Genomic DNA, 25,046 nt, shown 5'->3' with positions numbered 1-25,046 from the left:
TGTGTGTGTATGAGTGCAGTGTGTGTATGAGTGCAGTGTGTATGTATGAGTGCAGTGTGTGTGTGTATGAATGCAGTGTGTGTGTATGAGTGCAGTGTGTGTATGAGTGCAGTGTGTGTGTATGAGTGCAGTGTGTGTATGAATGCAGTGTGTGTATGAATGCAGTGTGTATGAATGCAGTGTGTGTGTGTATGAATGCAGTGTGTGTATGAGTGCAGTGTGTGTGTATGAGTGCAGTGTGTGTATGAATGCAGTGTGTGTATGAGTGCAGTGTGTGTATGAATGCAGTGTGTGTATGAATGCAGTGTGTATGAATGCAGTGTGTATGAATGCAGTGTGTGTGTGTATGAATGCAGTGTGTGTGTGTATGAATGCAGTGTGTATGACTGCAGTGTGTGTGTATGACTGCAGTGTGTGAGTGCAGTGTGTATGAATGCAGTGTGTGTATGAATGTAGTGTGTGTATGAGTGCAGTGTGTGTATGAATGCAGTGTGTGTGTGTGTGTGTGTATGAGTGCAGTGTGTGTGTGTGTGAATGCAGTGTGTATGTGTATGAGTGCAGTGTGTATGTGTGTGATGCAGAGCCTTGGTGGGGGGTGGGAATTTTTAATATTTTTTTTATTATTATTATTTTATTTTTATTTTTGTTATATTATTTTTTTTTTCATTATTATAATTTTTTTTTAATATTATTATTTTATTATTTTTTTTTTTTCGTCCCCCCTCCCTGCTTGATACATGGCAGGGAGGGGGGCTCTCCTTCCCTGGTGGTCCAGTGGCATTGGCAGTTCAGTGGGGGGGGGGGTGGCAGAGTTTACTTACCTCTCCTGCAGCTCCTGTCAGCTCCCTTCTCCTCCGCACCGGTCTGTGCAGCTCCTCTGTCAGCTCACAGTGTAATTCTCGCGAGAGCCGCACTATGACCCCGCGGCTCTCGCGAGACTTACACTGGGAGCTGACCGAGGTGCTGAAAGGACCGGCGCGGAGGAGGAGGGAGCTGACAGGAGCTGCAGGAGAGGTAAGCGCTCGCTGCCAGCCCCCAGTCTGTATTATGGCAATGTAAATGTAAATTGCCATAATACAGACACTGACTCGAGTATAAGCCGAGTAGGGGTTTTTCAGCACAACAAATGTGCTGAAAAACTCGGCTTATACTCGAGTATATACGGTATATACACATATTACAGACAACTACATATATGCACACACTATACAATACATTATGTAGGAAATTATACGTCAAAGTTGCTTTGCCTAACATTTCAATCTAGCATGCTTAAAGGATCACTATAGGGTCAGGAACACAAACATATATTCCTAACCCTATAGTGTTAACACCACCATCTAGCCCCCCTGGTTCCCTCATGCCTCCATAGATATAGCAGCATCTTACTGTATTTAAGTGAGAAACTGTAACTCTGCTTGTTTTTCTGAGGCAAACAGCATGCAGTCTGCTGACATCATCAGAAGTGGTAGCCTGATCCAATCACAATGCTTCCCCATAGGATTGGCTGAGACTGACAAGGAGGCAGAACAGGGGCAGAGCCAGGACAATTCAAACACAGCCCTGGCCAGTCAGCATCTCCTCATAGAGATGAATTGAATCAATGAATCTCTATGAGGAAAGTTATATGTCTGCATGCAGAGTAGGGAGATACTGAATGTTTGGATGCATTTTAGGCAGCCATGACCCAGGAAGAATCTCTAACAGCTATCTGAGGAGTGGCCAGTGAAGTTATCACTATGCTGTAATGTAAACACTGCATTTTCTCTGAAAATACAGTGTTTACAGCAAAAAGCCTGAAGGGAATGATTCTACTCACCACAACAAATTCAATAAGCTGTAGTTGTTCTGGTGACTATATTGTCCCTTTAAATAGATACATTTTTATACCAATGCTACACCTGTCGATTATCTGTTTTTAAAGTATTCCTCTTCTTCTAACATGAAATAGGTTCAATACAAAGAAATATGTCACTTGGGATATGTTCAACCTTGTACCAAAGTCAAGTTGTGCAATAATACAGCATTACCTGCTTATAAAGAGTCCCTCTTTGAAGTGGCTTGCAACTGAGTCATAAAAGCAAACACTAGATGATTTATGAACTCTTATCCACAGCCATCATGTTCAGTTAAGATATGCTGCCAAAGTATTTTCAACATTGAGACTCTTAGCATTCTTTTCTATTTTAAATAACATGGGATATGTCAAGCTCTGTAATAATTAAAATAGCCTAGTTTACAATCAGACATATTTTGAAGAGGGGGGGGGGGGGGGGGGACACGGTCATAAAATATAAATTAAAGTATTTTCAAAAATACTATTATTATTATTATTTATGTTGAGCCAAAATATTCTGCAGCACTTTACATTAATACACTGAGGATGTAAAACAACAAGTATTGACAAAGTAATATTGACAGAGACAATATAGAAGAGGGCCCTGTTCAAACAAAGCTCGCAATCTAAGACGGAAGGGAAAGACAAACACAAGCGAATGTAAAATGTGTCAGAGAGGAGGAAAGGGTGATGGATATGATGCCTTTGCTTACTTAATCAAGTGAGAGAAGCTAGTGGAAGCAATGCAGAGTGGATTGAGAGAAAGAGTTGAGTGCACTGTAAAATCATTGCTTTCAAATCAAATCTAAAGCCATTAATTTCCTTGATGATTTCCCCATCCAAAATATGGATGCGTACTGGATCATACTCCATGGTAAATTCTAGGCATAGAACAAGTTAAAACCCCACCAGTGGTGGTGACAGACTAAATATTTTATGTAGCAGAGAAATGTACTGGATCTGTAGATTAAACACCCTATACCCCAATGGCATGAATGAAGAACGGGATTTTACATGTTTTAGATAAATCCTATCTGATGAAGTACATACATCTATTTTCATTGTTCTTATCATTTTTTTTTACTCTGTTTTTATTCACCAAGGGTGTTGATCTAGAGAACTTGAACTAGTGTGGTTACTACTAGACATCCAGTCTACTACACTTCTAAAGAAGTTTTATGAGAATCTACTATTTAGGGACACTGTTCACATGAACATTATAATTATTTTAATATTTTGGGACTACTCATCATAGCCCCTATATACTGAGTATTTTTTTCTTCTTTTTATTTTTTTCTGATATTATTATTTATTTTCTGGTTGGGGGTTGGATGGGTGGACACGCGTTCACTCATGATTCCCCCCTTTTGGTCACAGTCTCATCCAGGACCAGGGCAGGCCCATTGCCTGTACTGACTCCATGGATCTGAGAATGAGACCTATTTAGTCATATTATTCATTATCACTTTGTTATTTATAATTTTTTTATTATTATTTGTTGTTTTTTTAATTTTTTTATTTTCTCCATATATTTTTCATTTTATTCTGTTTTTTTTAATTTGTGTTTTATTTAGTTTCTGTCTTTTTTGATTTATTTGTGTTTTTTTTTCTGTATATATGGGGCCCCATATGTGTTTATTTACTTACTATTATTTATATATTACCTTTGTGCAAACTCTGTACACATCTGAGGTATTTTCCACACTTAATACATGTATGTATTATGGTTATATCGCTTGTTATACAACATTCTATTATATGTATTATTTTGTTTAATGTTACTATGTTACCCTAAACCTGGATGTACTATATATTGAAAAAGGTCTTGTGAGCTATTGATTGTTAAGGTTGATTATATTGGATAAGGTTACCATAGGGGTTTAGTGAATATACCCCCTTTAGGAATGTGTCTTTTTCCTCATTATATAGGGTAAAAATATGTAGTCACCTTATTTTCAAGTTCCTGCTCAAAGTATACCCTCAATATAGCTCAATCTTGTATTACCTTATGATGGGAATAGATAATAGATAATTTATTTTATACAGCCTATCTTGTCATTTTTAAAATACATACAATGTAGGAGATGATTCACACTTCTAGAATGGTTCTGTAATATAAAAAGCAATATAGTGTAATATGCTAGTACAATTGTATCAATCGAAATGAGCGTCAGGTACTCACAAGCCTAGAGCCAAATTTCTGCATATGGCTCTCATGGATAGCGCTGTGGGACTTTTCAGGATGTCCCTCTCCTATTCCCAGATCACTTATATGATGCTCCGGTTGGGTAATAATCCAGGTTCCACAACTTGACTTGACTTTTTTCAGGAGAAAACTTTATTGCTCCCCAATGTGGAGTAAAACATGGATCAAATTAAAATTTCGATAAAATAAATAAAAAATAGAGAAACTGTAAATAGTCCTGCCAATTGGCAAAAGTCTAAATGTCCGAAACGCGTTTCGCCCCGTACCAGGGGCTTTTTCAATCGGTGTATGGGCTTCCTTCTCTGTTTGGCGTCTTCTTAATCCCCTTGTGTCTTTTCACTTCCGGGTTCCGGCTATCGCACGTATGGAACGCAACGTGCGTTCCACCGCTGACGGCATGCGTTCCACTTTCAGATGGCGCCGTCGCTATCTACTGACGTCACTGGAACGCATGTCGAGCGTGTCGTGCGTTCCATTTCGGAATTACTAGGAATTTAGATAGCTTTAGTGGCATAACGTAAAAGTGCTAAATAAATATGAATTTGTATAGCATTAGTGGCTTAGCATTAAAGTGCTGGTAGAATTTAAATAGCATTAATAGCTTAACATTAAAGTGCTTAATTAAACATTAAAATGCTGATGTTGTGCAAAAAGTGATATTAGCCTTTAACTTAGATAATATTAATCACATTGAAAAAAACATCATATGCTGACATATTATATTAAAGTGCTAGTGTAGTGCCAATGGTGATAATCATTTTTAATCTTAATACTATTATATTTAAAGTGCTTATAGTTGTAGGGTATTATTAACTCTCCATTACAATATTAAATATTCATCACACAGGTGTCTCTAGGTGGATAACAAAGTGCTTTCCGTTTTAGAGGATTGCAAATATATCTAATACTTTTTAAAAGCCTGCTCTATGTAGTAGGAGGTGACAGCATTTTCCTGATATTATTAAATTTTATTCTAGCATAAAGATGTTTCTAACAAATAGGCATTTAGAAGAAATGACAGACCTCGAAGTCTGAATTTAATCCGTGGGGTATTAGAGTGTTAAAGTTATAGATAAATTTCATTTCTTCTATTCCGATTTTTTTGTTAAAGTCACCTCCCCTCCAATCTTTTTCTACAAGTTTAAGTGGGCAAAAAAATAGGTTCTCAGATTCCTGGTTATGGTGGGTTTTAACCAGGAATCTGAGAACCTATTTTTTTGCCCACTTAAACTTGTAGAAAAAGATTGGAGGGGAGGTGACTTTAACAAAAAAATCGGAATAGAAGAAATGAAATTTATCTATAACTTTAACACTCTAATACCCCACGGATTAAATTCAGACTTCGAGGTCTGTCATTTCTTCTAAATGCCTATTTGTTAGAAACATCTTTATGCTAGAATAAAATTTAATAATATCAGGAAAATGCTGTCACCTCCTACTACATAGAGCAGGCTTTTAAAAAGTATTAGATATATTTGCAATCCTCTAAAACGGAAAGCACTTTGTTATCCACCTAGAGACACCTGTGTGATGAATATTTAATATTGTAATGGAGAGTTAATAATACCCTACAACTATAAGCACTTTAAATATAATAGTATTAAGATTAAAAATGATTATCACCATTGGCACTACACTAGCACTTTAATATAATATGTCAGCATATGATGTTTTTTTCAATGTGATTAATATTATCTAAGTTAAAGGCTAATATCACTTTTTGCACAACATCAGCATTTTAATGTTTAATTAAGCACTTTAATGTTAAGCTATTAATGCTATTTAAATTCTACCAGCACTTTAATGCTAAGCCACTAATGCTATACAAATTCATATTTATTTAGCACTTTTACGTTATGCCACTAAAGCTATCTAAATTCCTAGTAATTCCGAAATGGAACGCACGACACGCTCGACATGCGTTCCAGTGACGTCAGTAGATAGCGACGGCGCCATCTGAAAGTGGAACGCATGCCGTCAGCGGTGGAACGCACGTTGCGTTCCATACGTGCGATAGCCGGAACCCGGAAGTGAAAAGACACAAGGGGATTAAGAAGACGCCAAACAGAGAAGGAAGCCCATACACCGATTGAAAAAGCCCCTGGTACGGGGCGAAACGCGTTTCGGACATTTAGACTTTTGCCAATTGGCAGGACTATATACAGTTACTCTATTTTTTATTTATTTTATCGAAATTTTAATTTGATCCATGTTTTACTCCACATTGGGGAGCAATAAAGTTTTCTCCTGAAAAAAGTCAAGTCAAGTTGTGGAACCTGGATTATTACCCAACCGGAGCATCATATAAGTGATCTGGGAATAGGAGAGGGACATCCTGAAAAGTCCCACAGCGCTATCCATGAGAGCCATATGCAGAAATTTGGCTCTAGGCTTGTGAGTACCTGACGCTCATTTCGATTGATACAATTGTACTAGCATATTACACTATATTGCTTTTTATATTACAGAACCATTCTAGAAGTGTGAATCATCTCCTACATTGTATGTATTTTATGTTTGTATTTTATAGAGTGGTGTAAGGGGTTTCCACTCAGGTGATCTGTGGCATTTATTGCCACCACACTTCATCCCACTTTGTTTGTATATTTTTTGTGTTTCACTATCTTGTCATTTTATTTGTCATTACATGCATTAGGTGCTTTGGTTTCAAGCTGCAGCTACGCTTATTTATCTAGCAATATGTATAGTGGCCCCACGGCACTTCCATATAGTAAATGGTAGGATATTTTTCCTCTTCAAATGCGTCTTATGTCACGTGAACAGCATTGTGGTTACCCGGAAGTAACATGGTTTAAGGTTACACAATATATTGCGTGTGCGATTGCGTCAGACAAACGTGATGACGTCAGACACTTTTTTATGTACAAATGTTACAAGAAGTTACCCAGAAAAGGCAAGTGTTCCTAAAGAGGTGTATTTTTAGTGATTTCTTTAAGGACTGGAGGCTAGGAGAATGTCTAATAAAATGGTGTAGAGCATTCCATATAAAGGTTGCAGGGTGTGAATAGATAATAATTAGCAGAGGTGGATTGAACAGACGATATAAATAGGTAATAGATGGCATGAAGGGAAAGAGAAGGGGTATATTTGTTGATAAGAGAGTTAATGTAGTGGGTGATAGTTGTTAAGGGTTTTGTATATTAATGTCAGTAGTTTGAACTGGATCCTGTAAGATACAGAAAGCTAATGCAAAGACTGGGAGAGGGGCAGAGTGCGAGTGAAGCAGTAGCTGAGATAGATAAGCCTGGCAGGAGCATTCATGACAGAATGGAGTAGGGATATATGGCAGATGAGGAGCAAATTGGAATAATCAACCTGAATTAATGAGTGCATTAACAAGTGCCTTAGTAGCATCTTGTGTTAGATAGGGGCAGATATATGAAATGATTTTAAGATGCAAGTTCTGGAAAAATTAAAGGAACACTATAGGGTCAGGAACACAAATGTATTCCTGACCCTATGGTGTTAAAACCACCATCTTGCCTCCCAGGCCTGCTGGCTTTGCCCCGTCTGCCTTTGACCTGCCCGATGTCTGCTGACATCATGAGAAGGGGTGGTCTGAGCCAATCACAATGCTTCCCCATAGGATTGGCTGAGATTGTCAAGGAGGCAAATCAGGAGCAGAGTCAGCACAAGTCAAACACAGTCCTGGTCAATCAGCATCTCCTCATGGAGATTCATTGAATCAATGCATCTCTATAAGAAAAGTCCATTGTCTGCATAGAGGGTGGAGACACTGAATGGCTGTGAAGCACTGCCCCAGGAAGCACTTCTAGCAGCCATCTGAGGGGTGACCAGTGGAGTTATCACTAGGCTGTAATGTAAACACTGCATTTTCTCTGAAAAGACAGTGTTTACAGCAAAAAGTCTGAAGGGACTGATTATACTCACCAGAACAAATGCAATAAGCTGTAGTTGTTCTGGTGACTATAGTGCTGCTTAAAGTTTTAGCAAATTAAAAGATATTTAGTTAGACATAGTGAAAAAGCAGTTGGTAGTTGCAGGAGGTTAGGATAAAGATACAGAAAGGAAAAGCAGATCTGAGTGTTAGCAGCATACAAGTGACACTGGAATCCAAATAAGTTATTAAAGTTATCAAAGAATGCAGTGTAAAGAGAAAACAAAAGGAGGACAAGAACTGAGCTCTGGGGAACTCCAGCTGAGAAGGGTAGTAGAGAGGAGCTGGTGCCAGAAAATGATACTGTTAATGAGCAATAAGAGAGATAGGACAAAAACCAAGGATGGACAAAATCACAGAGATTAAGGTTGTCAGTGGTTAGAAGTAGGAGCAATTGATCAACAGTGTCTAAGATGGCAGAGAGGTGAAGAAGAATTAAGAGAGAGTATTGACTTTTGGATTTAGCAGTGTCCAAATTGTTGATCACTTTAGTATGGGTAGTTTCAGTGAAGAGAGCAGAAACCAGATTGAAGAGGATCAAGGAGGGAGTAGGAATGAGAAAGTTAGTAAGACTTAGAGGTGAATGGAAGAAGAAATCTTATATAAAGATATATTGAAGTTAAAAAGTACAAACAGGGGTCTGGAGTTATTGGAGCCTGGCTGCCTTGTTGTGTTTCTGCAAACCTACTTCAAAATTTCTAATTACTAGCAGGATGCTAACTTGTAAAGATTTCCAGCCGAGGTGAAAACACTGCATAGAAAACCATAGAAACCATTACGCACTTCCAAAAAAATATTATTATTTTTGGTGGAAATACTGTGAATATTGAGAACACTAGGTAAGCACTGACGGTCAAATTAACCCTTTCAGTACCACTGCCGCTAAGGCACTGAAAGTGAAAGCAAAGGATGTATATGTGCTGAACACATTATTTTCTTTTTTTAAATCTATATTATATTAAACAAAGAATAGGCCACATACAATCTAAATACAAATCCTTTAAAAAAATAAAATAAAGGACCACTGTCAACTGTAACCTTTTCATCAAGTTTTGAAAGGAAATACATTTAAAGGAAGTATATGTAAAAATAAAATAGGAAGACTCATCCCTACCTTTTTTTTTATGATAGGACCGTTCATCCATTTACATGCACCTTGTTTTAGACATTGTTTAAAAACAGAAAGTTAGTCTCTGTTGTCTATGGCAGATAATACTACATAGACTTACTTCATTAATATATATTTCCTTTCAATATTTGATGAAAAGATACTTATATTAAAGTAAAGTTATATTAAAGTAACTGTGGGGTGACAGTTGAAGTTGAAGGCTTGATTGAATATCTACTTTTTCTAAACTTTTTTTTCTTCAGCCTAAATCAGAGCACTTTGGAAGTCAACCAATCCGAGTGGTCTAATAAGTAAGGCTTACTTCACATGACCTACAGCTACAGATTAAAGCACAGTCATACAGATTTTTACCCCTTTTGGGGAGACAAGCCTGCACACTTCTATGTCTCATTAGTGCTCTCACTTCCCTCACTTGTTTAGAGCTTGTTTTCTTATACTTTGCATAAGTGTTTGCTTGTCCTATTTTCAGTGATGTTGTGAGGTTCACCATACAAGCTCCTGGACTATTCTTCACCCCTCTTATAGTCACTGATTTTCTGTTTTTGCATTTTTTTCTCACTTCACATGAGGCATTGCCTGTAAGGTGTATGAATGTTCTCAGCTTGTTCTTAGGGTTCCTGCAGTGGCAATACAGGTGTCACATAGATCTGTGAAGGCTAGTGCATCAGAGTAAGTTAGTGCAGGTGCACCCAGCTTTGGTGCTTACTCCCTCTATCTTTGTGTCTTTCCAGGGAATGCTTGTTTCCCAGAAGATTAAACAGAAGGTATACAGTGGAGGGTAAGTTGACTTGCTCTCCTTGGCCCTGGTGAACAGAGTGATGGTAGACTTCTCCCAAATTTCAATGGTGGAAGTCTAATCCCTGAGAGGTCACTAGGATGCATTGATAGCTAAATGCTATGCTAATTTTAGGTGGATTGAGCATACTCAGTTTATACCTTTTTAGTATTCTGACATTTTTCTTTAAATAATTTGGTTCCTATCAAGGATACTGTGCAAGTGTTTTTAGAAAATTTGTAAAATGTGGTTTCCCTAGGCAGGATGGTGAGCCCCTTTATCCCCTTAAGGACACATGACATGTGTGACATGTCATGATTCCCTTTCATTCCAGAAGTTTGGTCCTTAAGGGGTTAAAGGGACACTGTATTCACCATGACAATTTAAGCTTAATGAAGTAGGTGTCCCCCCTTTTGTTTTTAGTCCCATCTGCCCTGGCTGTATCTCATACAGCCTACATGAAACAAATTGTTTAATTATAAGTCTGGTGTTAATTTACTATAAAAGTTTTAATCTCCTGGTCTGTACATTGAAATGTAATCACATACAGGAGGACCCTGCAATGTCATTAATATGAAATTCTACATTAAACAGGATTTGCAATAAAGGAAGTGTAAACATTAGCTCTGACTTTGCAGGAAGTGTTTAGGAAGGCTGTGTAAGTCACATGCATGGAGGTTTGACTAGTGCTGCATAAACAAAGTGACTTAACTCCTTAACTGAGCAGTGATTATTTATTATCAAAGTGTTTATTTAGATTCCTAGCACGGGGTTCTGTGCTCATGAAGTAGACTAAATAAACATCCATATCACTGCTAGTTCTAAAGTTAAAATCACAAAGAAATAATAAGTATTATTTTTTTTTATCAATATTGGGGATGTGGAAATTAATTACAAGTCTTCTAGTAAATTGAAAGTTGCTGTTCTTCCCTATTATTATTATTATTATTTTTTTAACTTAGGATTTCACCACAAATGCAGTGTGAAATTAGAGACGGCATTGGGAGATTTTACCGATGGGTGTTTTGGCTATAAAAATTTATTTATTGAAGACAAATAATATATGTTCCCTCTTTTTAACTTTTGCAGAACTAGCAATCTTTTACGGGCACATTCAAATTCAAATAATTAATGAAGTGTGCTTTCATAGTGCAACAGCAGGTGGTGAAAAGAATCCGTAAGCATGCAATTCCTATTTTATATGACTTTTGAATACAGTATTCAAAACTGATCAACCATTAAAATATTAAACAGCAGGAGGTTCATTCACTAAATACCGAATTGTGTATTTGTGAAAACAAAATTACTAAATTCATGTTAAAGTAGCCAAGCTGTTACTATGACTATGGAAAATTCTTAAAATCAGCTCTCCAATGTAGTATTCCAGTCACTACAATGTGGTGTTATTGAATGTAACCAGAACAAAAGTGGTATAAAAAAAATAAACAAACTAAAACCTTTGACTCTAGAAGTTGCAGCTATTCAAAATGAACATTCCAAGAAATTATATTAAAAAAAACCTGGCAGCATGATTTAAGAAAATTGAAGCCTTTTTAATCAAAATTGAAAATAATTTATAAAGCAACATGGGACTTTATGTTGCTTTTAATTATGGGTATAGAAAACTGTATGACAAATGGCAGAGCTAGCAGAAATATCAATATAGTAAGCAAATAAATTGTGTGTCAGTCAATGACATTAAAGCTGTCTGTTTCTGAACTCCAACCGCTAAGCCCTAGGCTTGAAACAAGGAAATGATGAGACTGCAAAAGAAAATGCATATAGATTGATGCTAATATTATATGCCTGTTTCTAAGTTAAAATAAGCATGCTGATCCACACAATATCAAGTGGAAACTCCTTTATAAAGGGCAAAAATGGCTTTGAATACTACTGAATGCAATTAATTTAAAAATATGAAAAGTAAAAGTTTTTTGTATTTAATATAAGCTATCACATTACACATCCTGTATGAAGAATGTGTAATTTATTGTTGCTATTGTATTGATCAGTCTTGTGATTTTTGGGGTATATTTCCTTAATTCTAGTAATTTTGAAGGACACTAAAGGACATATATTCTGTGGGTAAAAAACGAATGCACAGAAAGCACATTTTTAGCACAACTTATAATATTACACCATCAGAGATAAAAAAAACAACAACTTTAATTCAATATATGGCAAAGCAGTTTTCAGTAGACAAAACTCGAGTTTCAACATCCTAGCCTCAGGTTAATTTCCTGGACATTAAGCCTCCCATTTTTCCAAAGTCAGTAAATGAATACAATTAAGATGGATAATAATAATAATAATCATCTGGACAGGTCTTACTAGCAAAAGTTAACTGAACAGTTCCTGGTTAAAACGTTTTTTAACGTCAAAACATGAATTGCCCCTTAATAATAGGTCTCACTCACAAAATTGAAGTGGTTTTCAGGCACATCAAATGTGTGGATCTTCACGTCTTCCTCACAGTAAGAATGATGAGTATATCATGAAAAAGATAAAAGATGGCATAGTATAGCACTGTCTTAAAGTAAAAAATGTTGCTTTAATGTTTGCACTTACAATGTAAAAGGTATAAAAAGGCCCATCAGTACAAATCTGTTTGTTCCATCGCTGTAGAGTATAGTAACCCTCAAGTAAATATCCAGCAGGAAAAAACAGGTACACAATAAAATAAAATAAATGAATAAAATACAGTGACAAATAAACAGCTCACTCTACGCGTTTCGTCTGTCCTCCAGACTTCCTCAGGAGTGATGAGATGCTTCAAATGTTCTGTGGACAGAACATTTGAAGCATCTCATCACTCCTGAGGAAGTCTGGAGGACAGACGAAACGCGTAGAGTGAGCTGTTTATTTGTCACTGTATTTTATTCATTTATTTTATTTTATTGTGTACCTGTTTTTTCCTGCTGGATATTTACTTGAGGGTTACTATACTCTACAGCGATGGAACAAACAGATTTGTACTGATGGGCCTTTTTATACCTTTTACATTGTAAGTGCAAACATTAAAAGCAAAATTTTTTACTTTAAGACAGTGCTATACTATGCCATCTTTTATCTTTTTCATGATATACTCATCATTCTTACTGTGAGGAAGACGTGAAGATCCACACATTTGATGTGCCTGAAAACCACTTCAATTTTGTGAGTGAGACCTATTATTAAGGGGCAATTCATGTTTTGACGTTAATCCCCTATGAGCGTATTTTCTTTTGTTTTATAGGTTTAGGTATTTCTTATATTTTCTAAAGTTGTTTTGAGGATTGAGAGGAATCCTTTTGCTATACCTACACCTAACGAAAGGGAAGTAATTACTACATTTATTTTGTATACTGCACCTGGGTGGTCTAAAACCTATATTTCTGTACTGTTTTTAAAACGTTTTTTACATTAATAATAATCAATAATCTAAATAATAATAATAATAATAATAATAATAATAATAATAACTCCTCATCCTAGTTGCACAGGTTTGTGAAACAGAGCTTTTTCAATTCATAATTCAAGTTAACAACAATCTATTTATTATTACAAAATGGATTGCTTAGAAAATCAACAATATAAGGCTGTAAATATTATAAGGATAACTTGTTGGCCACGAGGATACAGAAAATTACAACTGAGGAAGGGCCACAACTAACCCCTGAAAAAGTTGGTAAAGCATTTAACTCTTTTTATCAAGAGCTATATAACTTGCCTAACCAACCCAACAATCCAGAAACATATTTCAAAAATAAAAAGATGAAACAGCTATCAGCAGAACAGGTTAATAGTATCAACAAACCTTTCACTGAATTAGAGATTAAGGAGGCAATAGATACATTAAAAAAGAATAAAACTCCAGGCCCGGATGGCTATCCTAACATATTTTATAAGCAATTTAAGGAAGAATTGGCGCTCCATTTGAAAAATGTATTTAATAAAATTGTGGAGGAAAAGGTCATCCCGGAGGAAATGTTATACGCAAACATTATCCCTATACATAAGCCAGAAAAACCACCAGATCAAGTAAGAAGCTATAGGCCTATTTCCCTGCTAAATTCGGATATAAAGATATATGCTAGCATTATAGCGAACAGGTTGCAAACCGTCTTACCTTTTATAATTCATAAAGATCAGGTCGGTTTCATAAAAGGTAGACTATCCAGTAATAGTGTGAGAAAAATAATTGATATCCTAGATAGCACTAATGATTCGGGAGTCCCATTTCTGGCCCTATCATTGGATGCAGAGAAGGCCTTTGATAGGGTCAGGTGGGACTTCCTGATAGCAGCTATGAGGGCTTTTGGTTTTGGTGGATGGCTAATGGACGCTGTAATGGCTTTATATTCTTTCCCAAGGGCTAGAACTATAGGGAGAGGTATAACATCCGACTGGTTTAAAATAAGCAACGGGACGAGACAGGGGTGCCCTCTCTCGCCGCTGCTCTACTAGTTATATATCGAACATCTAGCCTGTGAAATTAGGGAAAACTTAAAGATTAAAGGTGTTAGAATCGGTCAGGAAGATTATAAATTATCACTATATGCGGACGATGTCCTAATCTCCATTACAGATCCTGTACCATCATTGGATGAATTGATGAAAGTTATAACTGAATTTGGAAATTATTCCAATCTCAAGCTGAATGTAGATAAAACAACTATATTAGCAAAAAATCTAAGTAAGGAAGATAGAGGGAAGATTGGGGATAAATATGACTTCGCTTGGGCTAAGAAACATTTGCAATATTTAGGTATCAAAATTACAAGTAACCCAAGTAAAATCATAGAGAACAATATTCTCCCTATGATGAAACAAATAAATAAACAACTTAAAGACTTAAGAACTGCAGAGATATCATGGATTGGGAGAATAAATGTTGTAAAATCATATTTAATGCCCAAATGGAGCTATATATTCCGCATGATACCTCTTAAAATCCCAAAACCATGGCTTACAATGATACAGACAGCTTTTGAGAAGTTTATATGGCTGAAAAAAAAACCGAGGGTGAATAAAAAAAATACTAAATATGAGCTCCAAAAAAGGTGGGTTGGGGGTCCCAGATATTTTAGAGATATATGAGACATGCGCGTTGGCTCATTTAATTATATCACTAAAAGAGAGCTCCGCAGAGGAAGCTTGGGCAAAAATAGAAGCCACAAGACTGGGATCTCCAGACTTATTAGCTATATTTTGGAGTCTACAAAAGAGAAATAATACAAACATAGGCCTAATTATGGATAATTTATTATGGCAGTGGAAAAACTGGAAAAAGAGACTTAAGATACTGGATAAAATTATCACGGATATACCCTTCAGCATTTTGACAGTCAATATAGAAGATTTAAATATAAAAAACTGGACGGCTAATGGTATTAATAATATAGATCAAATAATGCAACAGAATCAAATTATGTCCTTTGAGGACATTAGGCAGTTATTTTCCCTTCCCTATAGAGAGAAATTTACATATTTAAGGATAAAACATTTTCTACATAAACATAGGGCCATAGAGTCATCTGAAGGATTACATACATTCATGAATTTAATTAACTCTAAAAGTAATAAAAATTTAGTATCACATTGTGCTAAACTATATAAATTATATAAATCGAGCCCAACATTTCCAGCCCTTGTATCTTGGGAAAAAGACCTACAGGTTACTATTACAAGAAATGAGTGGATAAATGCAAATAATGCCGTAACTAAGGCTATTCATTGTTTAAATTCATCTGAAAGTCATTATAAGATCATTAATAGATGGCATTATGTCCCCACTAAACTGGAAAAAATGTACCCATCTTCTCAATATAAGTGTTGGAGATGTGGCTCATCTAGAGCAGACTATGTCCACATCTGGTGGTCATGCCCAAACCTAAGGCAACTATGGAACAAAGTAGCAACATTTTGTCAAGAGGTGATAAAAGTAGATCTTGACTTTACCTGTAAGTCCTTTGTATTACATCTAGGCTGGCCTAGAATTTCAAGAAGCAAAAAAGATATAGTGATCCACATTCTAACGGAGACCAAAGCAACATTGGCGAGATATTGGAAATTATCTGATTCCCCCATTTGGGAAATGATAAAATTTCAGGTCCTGAACCATTGCAAAATGGAGTTTGGAATCCTGAGACAAGACAATTATACTAATCCTAGAATAGAACAATGGGAGGAATGGGTAAAAAAGTTAAGCCCTACATAAGGAAAATAGTGGTATCCATTATTTGATTTTAGCACAGTATGAGTATTGGACACTACTGTTAAAAAACTACGTAGCGAACAATAAAAAAAAAACAAAAACATTCTTTTGAGAAGAATAAAAGATGATAAACTTTCTGTGACTTATGAATATAGACAGATCAGAATTTTTTTTTAATAATTTTTCATCTTACAGAGCTAACATTGTTGATACGTCTTGGGGCTGTAATGTTTATATATTTTGTATCTCTATATAAAGCCGTTTTCTTGGCTATTAATAATGTACATTTTTTTTTTTAAAAAGAAAAAAAAAAAAAGAGAAAGTAGAAGAAAGGGAAAAAGTAAAGGGGAAAATATCAAGCCCTATAGTAAGGTATTATTTATCAGGATATATATAGATCTCGGCACAGTGTGACTTTATGTTCGTTTTGTTTTTATGCTTACATGGTTTATCATTTATCATAGACAGTAAATAGTTATTTAAGGTTCTCTCAAGTTGAAGTAAAGATACTAAATTTGGTATGTCATCCAATTTATAATTAAGAGGATAATTAAGGGTAATAAACTAAAAGATTCAGTATCTTAGAGGGCTAGTACTGTCGAAACGTATTTATTGTTTTATTGTTTTATTGTCTATTTTTATTTTTTTATTAAGTCCTGTACTGCCCTGTATTGTCTATTGTGATACATTTTTTTGAAAAAAAAAAAAATAAAAAAAAAAAAAAAAATAAGGATAACTTGTATAGAGTCAAAAAGAAGAAAAGGGAAGCTGAGATTAGTTAAAACAATGGGGTGACAATGCAGGAGTTATTTGATATTCTTTCATAAGGAGGCATTTGTAAGAGTTTATTAACCCCTTAAGGACACATGACATGTGTGACATGTCATGATTCCCTTTTATTCCAGAAGTTTGGTCCTTAAGGGGTTAAAGACTCTGAAAGTAGTGAAAAGTCTAAACGACAGTCAAATAAATATTGCAGCTTTGGAGAAGTCTTGTAGATCAAAGCAGAAGAAAGGTGCCAGAGTTAGTTATAATTGTTTATTAGGATATGTCGATCGGGCACAGCTATGGGCAAGCTTATGGATAAGCAATATGATTTTATAAAGAACCCACATTTTTATAAAAAGCTAGAGTGAGAAATGGCAGAAGTAGAAGGCATTTGAGGAACAGAGGTCATGAAAATGAGACTGACATTGACCACATAACAACTTATGCCATCATTAAAAATAACTGACAACAAAAACCATTAGGTAGTAAAAGTACCAGTAATGTTTAAATCCTATCTGTTACCAAGGAACCCAATGTATCTTTCAATACCTGACTGTCCCCTTTGTCAGTTGGGGCCACAGTAAGGAGCCACAGACTGACAGTTGAGCTATGTGCAGCGCTCTCTTTGAGCCATTTAAATGCCAGTGCTAAAAATCCTGATCAGCTGCAGTATTTCTAATAGTGCCCCCAGCCTGGGGTCCTCTCTATCACTTGTGGCCCCAGACTAACAGAAAAGCTATGATCAAAACTATTAATATTATTAAATGGACTTAAATGTGATTGCACATCCGCTGTAAATTTTAAAATTATACTGCCTCCCATCATCCTGGCACTTCCCCCTCCCCTAGTGTCAGGGAGTACCCCAGGGTCTTAAAATGTGATATCTCCTTATTTCCACCTGCTGTAGCATTGATAATGGGATTTGCCAGCTGCCCAGTACTTATTTTAGTGTGACGAAGCTGCCACATGAAAGGGTGCTCTCCTTCTCATACTGCAATCACACACTACAGAGTGCTCACATAGCCCTCTGTTCGGTGTTACATAGGAAATCCCTCTGCTGATGTCAATACTGACATCAGAAGATAGAATCCCTTGAAAGAGATAAAAGGGTGGGATTAGAACTGGGAATAGAAAGTGGGAGTAGGACTAGGATTATCGTTAGGATTATGAGAATGATTTTGTTTAGAGTTAGTGGTTGGATCATTGGTAGGGTTATAGGGCTTTGGATTCTGTAAGTGCAATTAAATTGTAATGTCAGCATGCCAAATTTTGCTAAGTTTTTTTTTTTTTTAAACCATAGTTAACTCCTTGCAGTATTTGTTTCATAACTTATAAAAAATCATTGAAATCCTAAACATATTGGGCATTTTAACAATCAGAAATAATTAGTGAATCTACTTTAAATGAGTTTTCTTTATTTGCACTTGGTGTGTAGAAATTATTAAATGTAGAGCGGAGAATAAAATGTGTTTTTTTATTTTTTATTTTACATGTGTTAGCACTTGTTGCAGACCGTTTCAGCAGACAAGGGGTTAAAATTGTTTAGGCGATCATCCCCTTTTCAAAGACAGGCACAGCTACTGTATAATCAACAAAACTCACAAATTGGATATAAGTGAATGCACCAAACTCCCGTACTGCATACAAGGGAATAAGGTAGCACTCCAAACTCCCGAACTGGAACCTCACAAATAGCTGCTAGCAGACGAACAGGAAAAACTCCCAAGCGGCTTACACTCCTGGCAATCAGTCTCTATCAGCATACAGTGAATCCCCCCAAGAACGAGACAAGGCTCCGTGTTGAGGGTCAAGCAGTGGTCTGTTTATTGAGGGCTACCTGCCCCTGTATTTATGCAGGTCTCCCACCTGGTGGACACTCCCCTAGGGGACCAGATGGAAGACTGTAACAACGGACAGACAAGTACCAATTACAGACATACAGCAGTAAAACATCCCCACAATGCATCCTGGCTTCCTCCCCTCTGCCCTGGAGATAATTGAGAAGTAATTCAATTATCTCCCAGGATATGGCTGCCCGGGGAGCTCCAGAACACCGCCATCGTGTGGTGGCTAGGTGTAACCGCGACCACCCCATAACAATCAATTAAGCTGCGGTTAACCGCAGCTACTGGATGGTCAATTGCTGGCACACGCTCGTTAAGCCGCGGATAACCGCGGCTTCAGGGAGGTCGATAGGAGGCACACGCCAGCTTCTGGGTGGCCAATTAACGGCACCGGCCAGCTTCCCACGGCTCTGGGGAGGCTGATAGAAGGCTGTTTTGTTCGGTAGATAGAATCTTCCGAACGGCTGTGCAGAAAGGAACAAATAAATCTTTCTGCACAGTAAAATTAACCCTTTAACTGCCGGTCCATAATCCAAAGGCAGTGGGCGGGCAACCAGGCTCCTCCAATGCAATGTGGCGAGATTGGTCTCGTCATAGTTTTTTATTTTTATTTAACATTGTATATGTACGCAGGTTTAAAAGAAATACATATTTCTACTTTACCGTGCAAAAGTGGCAAAATGGCTTTGCATCGTATCTCAAAGAAAGCTTTGGTCCTTAAGGGGTTAAACAAATTTCCAGGCTGACAGGGACTGGAGGAGAATGTATTACTTGTATTACTGGCAATGAGGGATGGAGAGGAGCACCAGCTGGGCTCTAGCTGCAGTGCAGTCTGTGCTGTGAGCATTCCTTAGACTAGATAAGACACATGTCTAAAATGCCTGTCCAAGCCTTCTCGGAGTCCTCTGTATTCAAACACTAGAACTTACAAACCACATCACACACAAACATTTCCTCACCATGTTAGATATAATATAGTGACATATGTTTATTATAAATATATATAAAGAGACAGACATACTCATAAATACCTATATAGCTTTATGTTCTATCCATCCAATTGTCACTAGTCTAATACTATCCTTACCTTTTTGTGTCATTTTACCCCACTCCCTCTAGCATGTAAGCTCATTGAGCAGGGCCCTCAACCCCTCTGTTCCTGTGTGTCCAACTTGTCTGGTTACAACTACATGTCTGTTCATCCACCCGTTGTAAAGCGCTGCAGGATTTGATGGCGCAATATAAATACCATAATAATAATAATAATAATAATAATAATAAGGCTGGTTACATTGCCGAAAACAGCAAAACATTTTACAGCTCTTCAGGATAAACTACACAGAATGCAAAGAAAAGAAACTAACAACAGGTATTTCGAGCTTATTAGATTTAATTTAGCTTAACTTGTTTAGCTGCCTGGTGTCCCTTTAATGCCCATTCGAATGAATAGTCAGCTTGAGGTTCTTCAAATTGCAAGAAATACATTTCAGAAAAGATGTTGCAGAGTTCCTATCAACCTGTCTGTCATAATAAAAGACGTATCCACTGCTGGGTTACATATTCTTATTTTTTCACTCACATGTTAAATATCAGCAATATGTTTCACAGCGGTCTACTTTATACTTAGATTTTATAATTTAAACATCTCAATTACTCAGTTTAAGTTCCATTATATCATTTTACTTGGACATCAAACAGAATTAAGATTTATTATAAGAGATTAGTGTGAAATATCCTCCCGTCTGTAGATGATTATGGTTTTTCTGGATATTTTGATTGTGTACACTATGTGAACAAGATGAATATTTTTGTTACTTTTAACCATACAAGTTTTATTAACATTTTAGACAGATTAATCAAAAGATTTGTATGATGTTCGAGTAACACATCGTCTGTCTTTCCTCCAATAAAAACATAAAACTCTAAAAAAGATGATGTTAGACATAAACTGCAATAACATAATTACTAAAAACAGAGGATTGAATTCAAAGATCCATGCAAATTGCTCATAAGCATCTTCTAAGTGAAATATAGTTCTAAGATATTCAGTAAAAACCTACATTTGGAAATCCTGATAGACATACGAAGTGGAATGCTTACATTAAGTTAAATATGATGAAGAATGCTTCCAAAATGTACCACTTAACACACCAATGTTTGCATGACAAAACCATCTTAATGCTCTCATCATTAACAGGTTTTTCTCTGCAAGATATTATATTCAGCAGATTTCGATTTATACTGTGTCAGAAATTTTATATCCCATTACATACATAAAAATATAAAAAATTGGATTACTTAGAATAGGACTTTGGTTAGCCATCAAGTTTCTGTTTATTCGTCATATTTAATAGATTAAAAATGTAGCATATTATTGTGGCAGATACAAAAACAGTTTTATTGTGAAAAAATATATAATAATTACATAATTAATGTAATCATATTATCAAATTGTCATTTTATGTTTAATTAATTAGTAAAATAATCATTAAAATAACTCATTAAAAGTAATGTCTGTTCTTGTGATATTTTATTTGCTTTATAGTTTATATTTACAAAATTTTACAGTGAGAAACTTACATATAGACTTGTCTGTATTAATTATTAATAAATTACACTTTTAGATAGGCAATTGGCAGACTAAATAGATTAGAACCATCAAGAAACTAATGTCAATGAACTACCCCAACATGCAAGACAGAGACAATACATAAAAAGATACAATATTTATTACCTAAACGTATAGTTTAACATGAGGAGCAAATGATATAGGGACTTTTGGTAATTTAATTGATCCTGGACGTCCTCATGCTATGCATGAGGACACCCAGCGTCACCCGAAACCCCATAGGAAAGCATTCTATAATGCTTTCCTATGGGGGAAGTACTAGGGCAAGCACAGCCATTGGTCTCCCCTGCCAGCTGACATTGGTGGGTTTGTAGAAGAGGCAGAAGCATGAACCAGCTGGATTCAGGTAAGTGACATAAGGGGTGGGGGACGATATATGTAGTTTTAGATATATGTACTGAGGTACTGTTGCAGTGTTTTTAATAGTGGATGACTCCTGTGTCTTTCAGTTTCTGACGTATCATCCAAGTGTGAGTAGTAAAGGGTAAAACCAGGTTTAGTCCCTGCTCCATCTCCAACCCTCTCCACGTGTAGAAAGCTTTGTTGGGTATCTGTTTGTAATAATGTTTCAGTTGTATGTGATGGAATCTATTGAGCAACGTTGGTTCTGTCCCTCTTATGATGGCTTGAAGGTCTAAAAAGTCAGTAGCGCCCAGTACTTTGTAAATCGGAATGGAAGATCCTCTGCTGACAAAGGACAATGCGCTAAGTGGTAGGCTATCACCCAGGGATTTGTTCCATTGTAGTGGTATCATGGGAGTTGGCTGTGGCGACAGGTGTGCTCTTCCAACTGTGCTCCTTCAAATCTGTACAGTATGGGTTATGAGGGAATCTGTGCATGTCCGTTCAAGCATTTTGGACCCTCCTAACCACACCGCAGAGGGAAGGGACATGTCGACTCCCCCCAATCCCCTTTGTGGGGGAGTGGAGTGGCAGTCAAGGATTCCCTGTAGTGCTGTGGCTTGAAGGTATTTTTTAAAATTAGGGAGAGCCAGTCCCTTTCACTGCCTAAGAAGGCAGAGTAAGTCGTGTCTTAGGCAGGATCATTCTCCCCTCCAGACATAGCAGATCACATCAGTTTTCAAATAGATAAACAATGTTTTAGGTAGTGAAATAGGGACAGTTTGGAAGAGTTACAGCAGTCTTGGCAAGACATTCATTTTAAGAACTGCCACATGTCCCAACCAAGACAATTGAGGATACGTCCATTGTTTGTTGTCTTCCTGAAATTTGTACAATAAGGGTAGGATGGGTCTTCCATCACCAACACCCCAAGGTATTTCATATACCTGGAACATCATAGAAAGAGGAATTGGGCCCAAAGGTCATGAAACTCACTGCTTGGGAAGAAAACATTAATGATTTTGCATTTCGTGAGGTTTAACCCCTTAAGGACCAAACTTCTGGAATAAAAGGGAATCATGACATGTCACACACGTCATGTGTCCTTAAGGGGTTAATGTCAAGCCTGAAAGCTCTGAGTACACATCAAAATCTGCTAATAAGAATCTCCTCAAATTCATGCTTTCATGTGGTCACCTCTAAAGGTACCATAGAGAGGTGGGGTGATTTTATTTTGTATATATAGTATTTTTTTATTTGCAAAAGCACCACTGCTGAGAAAAGCATGTACCGGGTGTGCCATTTTACCAGTTCCCTTTTTTTCGGTGTATATTTGGAATTTTAAAAAATGGAGGTTATTTAGTTTCTCCAATGGCCATGAGAGATGGCCACGTCAAGGCAAACCTCTCAGGTGGGTCCTATACTAACTTTTAACCCTACTTCCTTCAGTTTCTGGCAAATATATCTACAATGAAACCGAGAGGGGTATTTTTTATATACACCCCTATATGCTTATTTACCCATAATAAGGAACACATGTAATGGACGGCAGAATTGTAACAGCTGTGTGATACACAAAGTGAATACAAATACAAAAAAACAAGTCCTGTGCTCAAGCTCCCACTACTCTTGGGCATCAGCAATGCCCATAGTACACATCAGCCCCAATACATACAGTAAAAACCAAAGAAAAAAGTTACCTCTGCTCTTCCCAAATCCCTATGCATATTCAAGCAAATGGAGGTTATTTAACCCTTTAAGTCCGCCGGGCGTATATTTACATCCTTTTAAAAGCGGCTCTAAACGCCGCAGGACGTAAATATACGCCCGCCGTTTTTTTTTAACTTACCCGGTCGCCGGTGGTCCCACGCCGGTGATTGCGGTTGGGGGGACTCCCAGGGAGCCCCCCCGCGGCAGATCTTCCTCCTCCGGTCCCTCCCGGTCATGTGAGAGTGAGGTCCTTGCGAGGACCTCACAATCACATGGCCGGTATAGCTGGCTCAGGCATTGTCAGCAGGGGGACCAACTGTAATGACAGTTAGTCCCCCTTCTGGCTGAAAATCAAATTAAATAATGTTAAAAGTGTAAAAAAAATATATATATATATACTTAGATCATATATATTATATATATATGATCTAAGTATATATATACACATATACACACATACACATACACCGTCTAGGTGTATTTTAATATTAATATATATATAATTATATATATATTAATATCAAATTACACGTAGACTGATACTGATTAAATATATATATAATTATTGTTATATATATATTTATAAATAATATAAAAAAAAAATATGTAAATACGTAAAAAAATAAAAAAAATAATTAAAAATAAAATATTAAAAAATATATAGATGTGTTTTATTTCGTTCTAACTGTATTGTGATATTAATATATATATATTTATATCAAAATACATGTAGAACGAAATAATATATATATCTATATACATAAATATATACGTATATATCACTATATATATACCTATATATAAATAAAAATATAAAAAAAAAATATATATATATATATATACGTATATATACACATATGTATATATATATACATATATTAATTCTACACATATATTTATGTAATAATTTTACATAATTAGGTATCCTAATTAATTACAATTAGCGGGACCTGCCTGACAACCCATACCGAAAGTATAAGGAATTTAATTTGCTAGCACTATATTTAACCCTATAACTTTCTAAGACACCATAAAACCTGTACATGGGGGGTACTGTTTTACTCGGGAGACTTCTCTGAACACAAATATTAGTGTTTCAAAACAGTAAAATGTATTACAACGATGATATCGCCAGTAAAAGTGACGTTTTTTGCATTTTTCACGCACAAACAGCACTTACACGGACGATATTACTGCTGCAATACTTTTTACTGTTTTGAAACACAAATATTTGTGTTCAGCGAAGTCTCCCGAGTACAACAGTACCCCTTATGTACAGGTTTTATGGTGTTTTCAAAAATTACAGCGTCAAATATAAGGCTTGTGTTTCATTTTTTTCACATTAAAATTCGCCAGATTGCTTACGTTGCCTTTATGACCCTATGGTAGCCCAAGAATGAAAATTACCCCTATGATGGCATACTATTTGCAATAGTAGACAACCCAAGGTATTGCAAATGGGGTATGTCCAGTCTTTTTTAGTAGCCACTTAGTCAAACACTGGCCAAAATTGGCGTTTTTTGCATTTTTCACACACAAACAAATACGAACGCTAACTTTGGCCAGTGTTTGTGACCAAATGGCTACTAAAAAAGACTGGACATACCCCATTTGCAATACCTTGGGTCATCTACTATTGCAAATGGTATGCCATTATGGGTGTAAATTTATTTCCTGGGCTACTATACAGT

Source organism: Pelobates fuscus, chromosome 6 (genome assembly GCF_036172605.1).
Source record: "Pelobates fuscus isolate aPelFus1 chromosome 6, aPelFus1.pri, whole genome shotgun sequence".
Taxonomy (NCBI): domain Eukaryota; kingdom Metazoa; phylum Chordata; class Amphibia; order Anura; family Pelobatidae; genus Pelobates; species Pelobates fuscus.
Note: the sequence above shows the minus strand (reverse complement) of the source record.